The sequence below is a fragment of the Podarcis erhardii genome (genome assembly GCF_964252035.2).
Source record: "Podarcis erhardii genome assembly, chromosome: 17".
Lineage (NCBI taxonomy): Eukaryota > Metazoa > Chordata > Lepidosauria > Squamata > Lacertidae > Podarcis > Podarcis erhardii.
Window position 1 is genome coordinate 18120717 of NC_138515.1, and position 14297 is coordinate 18135013.

Sequence of the window (14297 nt, forward strand, 5' to 3'; positions counted from 1 at the left end):
AGATACAATCGGCATCATGGCTCAACTGTTTTGTCTTTGATTTCTGATTCTGCTTTAGTTACTTAGACTATGTCTCATTCCGGAGCAGAGCAGTGGAGGGGGAGAGATGTCCGCTAGCAATTCTAGGAAATTCAGCATGATTAAATAAAGAATTCGGTAGCTATTGAGCCAAGGGGAATGTGCCTTAAATTAGAAAAGAAATGATCCACTTTTTGCTGTTGTTTATAGAATAGGCCCAAGGCTGTCCATATTTTCTTGATACTAACTAAACCAAATACTGAACTCTTCATATGATAAAAAGCTGCAAGTCACACATTCAGTCAACTGTTCCAATTAAGAAAAGCATTAACTGGAGAGGAACCCTATGCTGGAAAATGTCCTAGGGCCCATAGACTGCTGATCTTTGTACAAAGCTTTTCTGCCTACATTCACTGAGAGGTAGTTTTACAAACATACGTGAAAGTGAGCACTCTTCCTGTCATGCTAAACCCATGCACTGATGGAGCACAGATAACAATTATTCGAAGAAGCCCATTAGGTAGAACATGACAGGTCCATTTCTCCCCACAAAAGTACTTTCAGAAAATGACACTAAAGCTGCAATCCTACACCTGCTTACCTGGGAGTAAGTCCCATTAAACACATTGTCTTACTAGGCGTGTACAAGATCTCATTGTCAACGAATAATTTTGCTGGCACCTTGAAAGATGGTTTGCTTAGTACAATTCACATAATCCCTGGCCACTAGCTGTGGCAGATAAGGATGATAGAAGAATCTGGAAGGCAAGAGGTTCCTGAACCCCTGGCCTAATTATAATTCTGGCACATTTTTATTTATAGCCCCAAAGTGGAACCTTTTCCTGCACCAAATTTTAACGGCACCAAGTCCTACTGCAAAGGGGGAAAAGTGGGGCACACTCTAAGTCATGCATTCATGGCTGTTCCTTGTACCTGCCCCACACCTGACATCATTTGATGGCAGGTGAGTGAGAGGTGGCTGTGTACAGCCAAAAATGGCTTTGTGGGCCAAACTGGGTAGCCTGGCAGATCTGGTTTGAACCGTAAAGCAGTGGTTCTCTAATGCTGATATAATTCAATGGGCACCGCTATATTGATTCGCAACATTCCCAAATACTGTAAGCGCAGACAACCTTGGCAGGAAGCAGAATGAAGAAGATTAATTTGTGTGGCAATTTATGGCCTACTGTTTAACGCAAATATATTACTTAACAACCTGAAGGTCATCAATTGTATGGCATAACAGATATATATGCTGCTCTTTGTGGTGCAGAAAATCATTTGTATTGAAAGAATAAACGTGATTTAGAAGCCAAGGATACTTAGGGGGAAACAGAGTAGTTTCAAGTTCATGGCCATCACTGCAGATTAGTATCTACTGATAACAGTGGCAGTGTATTAATAATCTGTCGTGTAAGGCTGACATATTAGATACTGTATTCTGTTCAGCTGCACAATGAAATCTAATCCATTTTATTACCTCCAGAATTGCAAACATTCTGTTTAAAGGGTTTTTGCAAGCTTAACTGTGTTTTCAAATTTGTTCCTCAATACAGTTTACTGCAATATCTTCTTATCAGGAAGTTAAATCAAGAGAAGTCTTATCTTGATGATATGTCAGCATAACCACAATCTGCTAAATAAGGAGAAAGTTTCAGATGAGGTACAAATATTTATAATGGCTGATAAAATCAGCATCAGAGAAGCAGAATGATTTTGCAGTACAAAATTAATTATACTTAACATATTCAGCTATGAGGAAAACAGAGTGTGCCCCAAACACACACACAAACACACACTTACTGATTCATACACATTCTATTGTCTAGTTGCCTTTGGAAAAGTGGGGCGTCCTTTGATAATTCACCATAATCCAGTTACAAATTTACAGCATGGATATTGTGCATTTATATACGAACTGAGTGACAAAACTTGAATAAAATGAAGGTTACAATTTGATTAATATCAAATCTGCAACTGTAACAGAATTACATGGCAGAAAGCTCTATTGAAACCTAGGGATATGTGCTTGTGGGCTGGCTGGCTGGGCTGCATGCCTAGACATCCTTCAATTGCTGGAATAGCCAGGCCAGCCAGGTAATGGCACACTAAGTATGCATTGTTAAGAAAACAAAGGAAGTAGCTCTGTGCCAGAGTGCAAATGGGTGGGACTCCCTCTCTCAACTATCTATTAATTGATCTGCAGTGAATTGAAGCTTTAACAGTCCATGAATCCATGCTTAATGAGGTGAGATGAAGAATCTGTCTCCACCAGCTTCATTTTCATATCCAAATAACCCATTCAAAGTGTTGACCTTTAAAGCCATGGGTAGGCAAACTAAGGCCCCGGGGGGGGGGTCCAACCTAATCGCCTTCTAAATCTGGCCAGTGGGCGGTCCGGGAATCAGTGTGTTTTTACATGAGTAGAATGTGTCCTTTTATTTTAAATGCATCTCTGGGTTATTTGTGGGGCCTGCCTGGTGTTTTTACATGAGTAGAATGTGTGCTTTTATTTAAAATGCATCTCTGGATAATTTTTGGGGCATAGGAATTTGTTCATATTTTTTATAAAAAAAATATACTCCGCCCGCCCCACAAGGTCTGAGGGACAGTGGACCGGCCCCCTGCTAAAAAAAGTTTGCTGACTCCTGTTTAAAGCCCTTAATAGCCTTGGCCCCATAGACCTAAGGGAGCATCTCCACCCCGATTGTTCAGCCAGGACAGTGAGATCCAGCTCTGAGGGCCTTCTGGCGATTCCCTCATTGCAAAAAGTCTAAACCACTAAGTCTCTTGGGCTTGCTGATCCGAAGGTTGGCGGTTCAAATCCCCGTGATGGGATGAGTTCCCGTTGCTCTGTCCCAGCTCCTGCCAATCTAGCAATTCAAAAGCACGCCAGCACAAGTAGATAAATAGGTACCACTGCGGTGGAAAGGTAAATGGCATTTCTGTGCACTTCTGTCACGGTGTTCTGTTGCATAAGAAGTGGCTTAATGCTGCTGGCCACATGACCCAAAAAGCTGTCTGTGGACAATCACCTTGGCCTGAAAGCAGGGGCGCCGTCTTATAAAAAATATTGGGGGGGCGGGGGCCCATACCGACTTATAAAAAATATTGGGGAGGCCCAAGACCTCCAAACTGCTGCTGCTGGGGGAACGAAAGGGGCGAGCCCCGGGCTGCCCCAACCTTAAGTGAACCTGTGAGGGCCCGCCCTTTGCGGCAGCCGATTGGCTGCCGCCGTGGGCGGTGAATATTAATGAGCTAGGGGGAAGCCCTGCGAGATTGTTGATGGGTCAAGAGCCCGCAACCTCACCCCCTCTCTAGATCGGGAGTGGCTTTGTTTTAACTCATTACTGAATGTATTTTAAAAGGTAACTATCGTCAAACAAGGAAAATAAAAAATACCAACATAATTTTGTGATTTTACAAAGCATAATATAACTAATAATGTTCTTAAATTATTGGGGGGGGCGGAGCCCCCCCAAATGAATTTTTGAGGGGGCTCGGGCCCCTCAGGCCCCATGGAGTCGGCGCCTATGCCTGAAAGTGAAATGAGCGCCGCAACTCCATAGTCGCCTTTGACTGGACATAACCATCCAGGGGTTCTTTAACTTTTTTTGTTTAATTGCACCACAAACCTGCTCTTCTCTGGTCCACTGAGAGCTGGACCATAAAGAAGTCTGATCGCCGAAGAATTGATGCTTTTGAATTATGGTGCTGGAGGAGACTCTTGAGAGTCCCATGGACTGCAAGAAGATCAAACCTATCCATTCTTAAGGAAATCAGCCCAGAGTGCTCACTGGAAGGACAGATCCTGAAGCTGAGGCTCCAGTACTTTGGCCACCTCGTGAGAAGAGAAGACTCCCTGGAAAAGACCCTGATGTTGGGAAAGATGGAGGGCACAAGGAGAAGGGGACGACAGAGGACGAGATGGTTGGACAGTGTTCTCGAAGCTACCAGCATGAGTTTGACCAAACTGTGGGAGGCAGTGGAAGACAGAAGTGCCTGGCGTGCTCTGGTCCATGGGGTCACGAAGAGTCGGACACGACTAAACGACTAAACAACAACAAACCATCCAGGGGTTCTTTAACTTTTTTGTTTGTTAATGCACCACAAGTCTGCTCTTCTCTGCTGTGAAACTGGATTCCCATGCAAGGAGAAAGGATGAGAGAGCTCACCAAGGACACACACTCTCATTACCCTTGTTCTGAAGAGAGCCATCATGAACTATCCTTTGCAAATACCCTCGTGGTCTTGAGGAGCAATCAAAATGTGCCCTTCTCAGCAAAGTTACCAAAGCCTTTGAATAAGTAAACAGAAAGGTTTCAGCTCAGGTGCATTTTAAATCATTTATGTTTCAGGTATTTAATAAGAACAATGGAATTTTGATGAAAGTAATAATTTAACTTTAGCATTTAATTTCCATTTTCTATTCTACATCCTTTGTAAATGTGAGTCACTCTAGGCTTATGATAAGCAGATATTGACATGGCCTTTGAATATAAAGTAATTGCTTAGTAGAATTCCTTCCTTTTTTCTGAAAGTTGACAAGAACGAGAAAGATTGTTAGAGGGATTGCTGTGAATTGTTCAGGAAGGTCAAAGGCATGTCATGAAATCAGCCTGAGAACAATTGTTAATAATCTATTGGTGGTGACTGCCATTAGAAATGCCCATTACTAATTATTTCTGCATGTTTAAAAAAGCTTGACTATCATCAGGTAATAATTTTAAAGGGTATCAGCTGGAGGGGGGGGACCTAATATGTCACCAAATGATCAGCCTGCTAGTCAGTGGAACTAAGAAAGTATTAAAATGGCAATGCTGCCAAATGTTAGAATCAAAAGGATGGATATAAAAAAACACCCCCAAATGTGGAAATGGAAAACTTTTGCTAATCAAATACAAAATCCCCTTGAGTTTTGTCTGAACTTAGAAAGCACCTTGATATATTTTGATAATATTTGCTTAACAATATATAACTTATTATGTGATTAAAGTATGATTTAATGAATATTTTGTAGTCGTGGAATTTTTGTAAAGAAACCTTTTTCTTTCTTTTTTAAGTGGGTGACAAAGCACCTTAGGCCAATCAGAGCTTTGTCCAGCAAGTCAACTGCTATATGTAAACTGTATGTAAGGGTGAAAAAAAGGTTGTAAACAGGTTTATAGTGCTATTTTTAAGGCTTTGATAAAATAATGCACTGATCTTCCTCCAGGGCAATTCTAAACATGTCTAGTCAGAGGAAAATTCTACTGAATTCAATGGGGCTTGTTCCTAGGAAAGCATCATTACAATTGCAGCCTTACAGAGCAATCTAAACACCTCTTATGCCAGGCTATCTGTGGGGTGGTTCGATTGAACAGAGATGTCCCTTTGCTCAGTTCACCAGCTGGCCTCTCAACATCTGCCACTAATGAAGTGACACAATTGGTGACAACTCTGGCTGTTGTCCTTCTATCTCACTAAGATCTGGAGGAGGGGCCCCACCAATTTGCCCTCTGGGACAGAGCCCCCTTTCCATTGCTTTCTTAATGGCTCATCACCTTTCCTTTGTTCTCTTAATAGCTTCATGAGGAAGCTAGCCTGACTTATATTCTAACCCTTGCTGGATCCAGGGGTTCAGAAAACTTGATTAAATTCTAACAGTTACTAGGTCCAGGAATTTAGAGGATGTCTGGCAACCACAAACTCATAACAGATGGGAAGATGCTCATGATTGACTCAGCCCAGGTGGCTTTCCCAAGTTCAAAATACTTTGTGATGGAGTGAAATGAAACTATGGAAGAATGCTTCCTACACTGCTGTGTTTATGCATGAAGGAGTGCTGTATTTGTTTTAGATTCAAAGCCCACCTACAAATATTAAAAGAAGAAAGATCCAATTTTTTATGAAGCGTATTTATTGCTTTAAGTTTTCTTGATTTAAAGCAGCAGAAAATAAAGCTTCTGATGAATGAAACTTGGTGCAGAACAGAAAGCAAATTGCAAACTTGGAGCCACAAGGTTTTCCCCAAAAGAGCTTTTTGATCCCAGCTGTGATGCTAATACATTTCATTAGTATTGTAGTAAACCTAGAAAAGTAGATGCATAATATTTCAGGCAAGGTTGAATGGAGTAGGAAGACTATCAAAGATAGTATCTTCAAGGTAATATTTTTACCTGTCATATTTAAAGGTTATGTTTCACCATTTGACCAAGCAAGCTCCGTGCTGATTTTATTCCTTACTTCTGCAATTTTTTAAAACAACCCCCCCCCATATATATCCTATACCTCCTCATCCTCAAACCCAAATCCTCCCTAGCAAAAATTGGTCACCCTCTTCAGTGGTTCCTCAGTCTATCATAGCTAATCATTGAGTAAGTTGCCTGGGGGGAGGGAATAAGAGATGCCTTGGTAGAATCATTAGGGCCAAACTGGGCCCCTGATCTCCCTTGATTTGGAATAAGAACCAAGAATGGGCAGGGTGTATGTGTGTGAAAATAAGTTGTGTTGCCAAAGGGAAGAGAGAGTAGCTGAAGTACAATGCCGTCGGAGGCTAAAATAGGTCTTGGTGGCATATTCTCTCCCTAATGAAGAAAGGAATTTCTCTTAGTGCCTGGCTGGCAGGTATGTTTGGTTGAAGGATGAATGATCCAAGAACCTAAGAAAAGTCCCCTTGCATCATATCAAAGGCTTATCTAGGCCAGCATTCTGCTATCACAGTGACCACTCAGATTTTTGTGGGACACCTATTATCAGGAAGTGAACATTATCACACTTTCTCACTCGTGTTTCCCAGCAACTATTAATTACAGTAGAGGCAGATACCAGAGGTAAAATAAAGCCATAATGATGACTAGTACCCAGCTTTGTCCTCCATGACTTTGTCTATTTCTCCTTGAAAGCTAACCAAGTTGTGGCCACAACATCATCTTGTGACAGCAAATTCCACACTTCATCTACGCGCTTTCTCCTACCATAGAGGAGAGTGGAACTCCAGTAGTAGGGTAGAGGTGGATCGTGGTTGGGAAACAGCTAGTCTTGGTGAGAATGAAGTTGGTACTACATTTAAAAGATAAATTAAAACTACAGCAAAGGGTGTTCTTTTGTGCTCAGTTATTACAATGAGTCCTCTGGGGATCTGGGAATTCTAGGTTATTTTTCTCTCTCATCTAGCCTACGTTTTTTTAACTGTCCTTTTTATTGTTTTATAGATTAAAACACACACATAAGCAAGCAGAGCCCTGCCATGATAAAAAATAATTCTTATCTAAGCACAAAAGTTTTCATTCAACAGAGATGATGAGACAGAAGACTTCACAAACTCATATAGTGCAGATGCCTCGAGACCAAAAACAACAACAACATTGTGACAAATGGGACACATACATCTTAAAAATAACAGTAGTGAACTAATATATCTTTAACAAATGATTACTGTGGATATGTTGGCTGAGTTTATTGGGTGGAAAGAAACACTGAATTGTGTGTGGGTGTGGCAGTCCCTTTTCCCTTAGTCTGTATGAGTCCTTAGTCTCTTTATTTCTCTTCTTGAAGAAGAGGTGTCTGGGATAGCTCAGTTGGTAGGTCCCTGCGGATTGTAGGTGGGCAAATGTTGTCCCCATCTTCAAAAAGGGGAGGGGAAAAGAAGACCCAGCTTGACATCTTCAGATATCTAAAGGGCTCTCACATGGAGGATGGAGAAAGATTATATTCTGCTCTGTAAGCTGGGACAGACCCAATAGATACGGGATGATACCCAGCATTAGTCATACTCAGTAGACCTATTGAAATAAATGGGCCTAAGTACAGTTCTCATGGTACTTTTTCCCCCACTATGAGGGTCCAGTTTTCCCAGCTGATATTTTCTACCTTGAAACCTTTTTGGATTTTTTCAGAATAGTCCCAAGATGCTTAAAGTAGTTACTTCATTTTGCAGTTTACTGAGAATGGTTGTTTATCAAGGGATGGGGAAGGACTAGGTAATCAACCGTCGCAATGAGTACAGAACTACTCAAATCCACAGGACAGGTTTTGAACAGGGGTTGTGTTGACAAAAACCGCTACTGCTCGTAATCTGATTCAGATACACCTCCCTTCATAATAAGGTGACTTTATGCCCCCAACTCCAATTGTTACAGCTGCTTCTGGGCGATTCTTTCTAAACCAGATCATTATCTCTTGTGAAAATTAGTAAAAAGACTGGCTCTGCTTTGCTGCCTAACAATCCACCCACCCCTGCTAGCAGCGACGTCCCAGAAGTGCTCAATATCCTCTCGTCACCCCAAGCCTTACGGTTATGAGTGGGAGGTGCAACGTACAGAAGGGGGAGAAAATGATGCATTGCACAGCTTGTGATGGACTGGCAGAACCAAAGGGGTGACCACCCCTATCACTAACAATGAGCTTATTCCAGTGCTGCCTTCCCACTCATTCCACCTTCTTCCAAACTGCATTTCTTAGAGTGGGAACAAAGAACAGATTGAAATGTAGAAGAATGGACTTGTAATATTAATGCTTTTCTTGTATCGTTCTAGAAAATTTGTCACTATTACCTAAGAACTGATTTAATGATTTTGCATTAAATCTTAAGCCAGTGGTTATACAAAGGGTAACTGTAGTATATAATGTGTAGAGTCATTCTGTCACTGTTGGCTGTTGTTGTTTTTAAATAAAACTCAGTATAATTGGATAATTTGGACAGCAACTACTCCCTACCTTTTAATACTCTAGATTCAATGAACTATTCAGTGAAATATATTCAATTATGGTATTTATTTGGTTTAGGATAAAGAAAAGTACATCTGGGACTGGGAAAACTTGATTAGAAGACACACTTAAATATACATCATACCAAGTGTGGTATATTATAATATACAGTCATACCTTGGTTGTTGAACAGAGTCCGTTCGACTTCCAAAATGTTCGCAAACCAAGGCATGGCTTCTGATTGGTTGTTTGGCCCCGGAAACAATGCCAACAGCTGAAACAGACGTTTGGCTTCCAAAAAATGTTCGCAAACAGGAACACTTACTTCCGGGTTTGCAGCGTTCGGGAGCCAAAACGTCAGAGTACCAAGGCGTTTGACAACCAAGGTACAACTGTAGTATAGTATATCAGGATATGCCAGCCAGCTTGATAAGGTACCAGGTTTTTTTTGGGGGGGGGAGCTATAGAATGAGACAACATCAAAAAATGGTATTATATATGGTATTAGGAAACCTCAGAGCTAACAGACCATAATTCCTGGCTTAAACTGCTGGTATACTGATCTACAGCTTCATAGCCTGTAACACCTTATTAAGCATAAAGAACAAAATTCATTGGATTTCTATTATTTGGACAGTGCAGGGCTATGCAGATTTACTTGGGAGTTTGTCACATTGAATTCAGTGTGATTTACTTATGACCTACCAAACACATCAGTAGTCCAAAATAAATAAATAAAACAAAAAAAGTTTAGTCAATACTTGAATGTATGCAATGTGATAGTGCAACACAAAAAGCCTTCATTACAAACCTATAAAATTGTAACTGATACTTCTATTCTCACCACTAATTCTAATGCAACTGATTAGGCTTATTTTCCCCCAAAATAAATTAAAACACAAATCACCACTGGTAGGTCTGGAAGACTCCTAAGCATTTCCTGGTCTATATACTAACTATACAGTGTATTTTTTTGTCTTTTGCTGTATAGCCTAGACTTGCTTGAGTAATGGTGCCTGTAAGACTTTCCTGCATTTTTGCCAGGTTACACAAAGAACTCCTCCTTGCCTATTTGAATTCAAATTTCTGAGACTGTCTTTTGCTTCATAGACTCATCATTTATGCTGTGCTAGAAGAAGCTAATCTTTCTGACATTATCAAGTACTTCCCTTTAAAGTTTATATAATTCAATTAGATTTGTTCCATTTAAACATCTTTTTCCTTCCTAGACTACATAAAATTAAAGTTTCAAAACCTTTTCATTTCAACCCTATCCTATAATCTATGGATTAACCTAATGCAGTCATTCTATGTACCATTTTATTATAAAGAGAGAACTCTGAGCACTGAAATAATGAAACTGCAGAAGGCCATGTACTTCTGGTTTTAAAAAAAGCAGGATTTCCTTTTCATCACCTACATTTGAAAGCAGATCTTCATGACTGGGATGAGGAACCCTATGACACTAAGTTTTGAGTCATTAGTAACTACAGAAAACAAGTTCACCTTCTAAAGTTTCCGTGGGATTTCCTAGGAGATATACACACAGGTGATTTTCACTCAAAACTGCACAGCATCACATGGCTAGCTTTCATAGGAAACATTCCCATTTCCATTTCGTTTCCAAGTATCCTTACATTTCACTATTCCATAATCAAAACGGAACAACTTGCTTGTTCATCAGCTTGTTTCCTTTCATTGCCAAAGTAGTGCAAATGTTCAAGGGCTCCCATAAGCCAGCAATCTGAAATTGAGTAAGCTAGTTAGTAAATTGAGTAAGCTAGCCAGCCAGTATGGCCAACGGTTAGGAATGATGGCACCATCTAGCTAGCCACATAGTTCCTTATCCCTGTTATATGGTGGGGTTTTTTTTGGGGGGGGGAGGGTGAAGTATGCTGCATGCCAGACCCCTCTAATACCTGGATCCAGGAAGTATGAAATGTATCAAGGGTTCTAATTCTTGGAATAGCCATGCTAGCCTCCTGGCAAGGTTACAGCCAAATGATAAATGGACATAAATCTGATATCAGGAATCACAAGACAGAGAAACCAGTCGGAGAACACTTCAATCTCCCAGGACTTTCTATACAAGATCTTGAAGTAGCTGTCTTATAACAAAAGAATTTCAGAAATAGACTGTTACAGATAGGTAGCCGTGTTGGTCTGCCATAGTCAAAACAAAACAAATTCCTTCCAGTAGCACCTTAAAGACCAACTAAGTCAGTTCTTGGTATGAGCTTTCGTGTGCATGCACACTTCTTCAGATACCTATCTGAAGTATCTGAAGAAGTGTGCATGCACACGAAAGCTCATACCAAGAACTGACTTAGTTGGTCTTTAAGGTGCTACTGGAAGGAATTTGTTTTGTTTTGAGAAATAGACTGGAAAGAGAAGTTGCTGAATTGCAACTTATTACCAAACTTAAAACCATGGAGAGACCTGGTCTGAATAGAGACTTTGGATTCTTATCTCATTATACATGATAAAGCTGTTTTTAGCCATCTCACCCCTTGCTTTTTTCCTGTAAGACCAGTTGTTAACAGTATTCAGCAGGTTTACCACACCTAACAGCCAATCACCCATTCCCACCACCCTTCTGAGTAATACCCCTCCCCACCCTCTCACTATATAGAAGGGTCTGGTGACTTCTATTTCAGTGTATCTCAAGAAGTGTGCATGCACACAAAAGCTCATACCAAGAACAAACTTAGTTGGTCTCTAAGGTGCTACTGGAAAGATTTATTTATTTATTCATTTATTTATTTATTTTTGTTTCGACTACGACAGACCAACACTGCTACCTACCTGTAACTAGAGCCATTAAAAGGTATTAAGAGGCTCGGAGTGTGACAGCAAATGGGTGGGGTCCTTCCCTCAACAGAAAAAGGCAGAGTTTGGAGCAGAGGTAGCAGGGGATATCCTCCAACATTCCCCTGATGAAAATCGGGACATGAGAGTGTGTCTTTTGTTGCCATGTGAGTCCGTTGGCTTGTGTGGGAGCACAATACCAAAACAAATGTGTTTTTTGGTGCTGTGCCCTTGCGAGAGCATGACACCACTGCAAGCATCAGTGCTGGCTGCAAGCACCAGCTCAACCCCAGGACATCCTGGGATGAAGCTGAGATGACTTCTGTTATTCTGGGAATGTCCCATTAAAATAGTTGGAGAATATGGCAGTGATGTGATCTAGAAGGAAATCAGCAAGCTGGAGAGGGAGGGAAGAGCAATGCTGTAGAGCAATGTTTGATTTCTGTTTGAATCAAGGTTGCTGCTATGGGAGAAACAATACCCTTTTGGGTTGATAATGCTGTGAACCTCTTCATCGTATGCTCAGGTTGTATGCATGCATAAATAAACCACAGTTTCCACCATGCCTCATTCTAAAAGGAAACATGAACCCCAGGTAAGGGCCTGGAAAGCCTGGAATCTCTCACTACTGGGGTGGCATGCAACAATATCAGAATGGTTAACAAAAATATGGTTTCATCTCAAGGTTGTTAATCAAATGCTGCTGGTCAAGGAGTAGACCAAGAATGATGGGAACGCAGAGGAAGCTACTGATTCTTGAATAACCCAATAATATCCCCCATCATAATATGTAAAAATACATTTTAAAAGAAAGAAAGATTTGTACATTCAGGGACAACTGGGTACAGCAAACCTTTTTTCCCCCAGATGAATCATATGTTGTTTAGGAAAAACCTTCATTTTTGCAACCCCCTTCAGAGGCGTTTCGTGAATGGAACCATATACTTGGCTTTAAACAGTTGAGGTTGTATTTTTACAGTGGAAGGGGGTAGTGAGACATATCACTTTTCCTGGAATACATTTGATACTGCTGTTTTCACACAATCAACAAAACCACAAAACAAAGCTGACAAGCTAGTTCTCCTGGGCTTGGGTTTTCTGCTCTTTGGGGCTTTTGTTGTCTGCCCAAATGTTCTGTGCATGACAGCTAATTTGTGTAATACAAATGATGTTACCTTATAAGCTTTATCTCAGTGGAATGCTAACTAGAGCATCTCTGTGTAAACAAGCACTTGAGTTTATTATCCATAATCCTATAGAACAGTCTTAAACATCGCAGAGCATTCTGGAAACAGTGTTAAGGTTATCAGTTCAACTTTCACAGTTACTTTGTTGGCTGTTAAATCACAGCAGACTGCTACTTATTGTGAGTAAATTCTGTTAAACAAACTTACTTCCATGTAAAAATGCAGTACAGGATCATCTGAAAATCCCTATTCTCAATAGGTTTAGAGCTGTGGGGTTTTTTGAGAGGTGTCCCCCCCCCCCCCCGTTTATTGGAATGCATAGGATATAAAACAGTTCCAAGCCCTAACAACATACCCCTAATTTTTATTTTCAGTGAAAAAAGCATCCATTTTTTTTACTTCCTGGAGCTATGGTATTAAAGTTTGGCTGCTGAAACCCATTTTGATAATGCTTGACAGGTGATAAAGCACATTTTACTTTCTACTTCTGGTAGGCTTTATTCCTTTCCATCATGGAATTTCTTACCATGAATCTTTTTTCTGTTTATAACTGGAATTTATTTCAGCAGAACATCTCCCATTTTAAAAAGCAACTATATCTCAGGCATGTTTCAAAATCTACGTTGAAATCACACCCTTTCCCAAACCATAGGACTACAAACAAGAGTTTAACCTAAACTTCAAAGAGAGACTTCACCATGGACATTAAATTTTGGCTCACTATAAAAAGTTTGTCCTATGTGTCTTTGGATCATGGCCAGTGCAAAAATACAGGATCTACAAGAACAGCTCAAACATGAAGAAGTGTGCATGCACAGAACAGCTTATACCCAGAACATATTTAGTTGGTCTCTGAGGTGCTACTGGACAATTTTTATTTATTTATTTCGACTGCATCACACCAACACGGCTACCTACCTGAAACTCAAACATGGTAACATATGTCTGTCAAAAAGCACTGATTTGTTCAGCCAATTCTAGATAGAAACAAGGACCATCTTATTGGCTTCTTAAAACTGAAACTGCAGAAACATCTGCCCACATATATGCCATGTAACTTCCTGCTGTCTCAAAATAACTTCAAATAGCAAAAACATGCCTGTTATCCATATCTGAGTAGAGCACCTTCTCACTAGAATTTAATTTCTTAGATTATTAAGCACTTTGCAGCAAAAAAAGGTAACAGAAATTATCAGTCTTACCCTGAGTGTGTAGATTTTGATTCAGTTCCAAATTCTCCACCCTGAGACCTGAAACAGGTAAAAAAAGAAACACAGAGAAAATGTCATCTCATATTGAGGTTCAAAGAAAATGTTGAAATAATGCTAATCACAACACTTCAGCAATAGCAATACAATTAAAAATAAAGGCTTATTTAAAACATTTCCAAACAATTTAAAAATACCTAAAAGCGACTAAGCACAATAAAATATCAGAATGTTATCACCAGAAATTAATAAATAGAAATTTACAGTTTTCATTTATTTAAAACATGTATTCTCCACCTCTAATCACAGTCTAAATATGCAACAAAAATGTGGTGGGAGCATGACATGCTGTTAGAATGGACTGACAACACCAAACCTCAGATTCCAG

The 14297-nt window shown here is 40.2% G+C and overlaps 1 protein-coding gene across 25 annotated transcripts in view; it reads right to left on the minus strand.

Moving 5' to 3' along the window:
- Positions 1-14297, minus strand: part of PTPRD (protein tyrosine phosphatase receptor type D) — a 1160352-nt gene that overhangs the window by 688942 nt on the left and 457113 nt on the right. For all 25 annotated transcript variants that reach the window (XM_081844735.1, XM_081844724.1, XM_081844745.1 and 22 more), the window contains one exon: positions 13904-13951. The gene's annotated coding sequence lies outside the window, so the exon portion shown is untranslated. The remainder of the gene's footprint in view (positions 1-13903; positions 13952-14297) is intronic.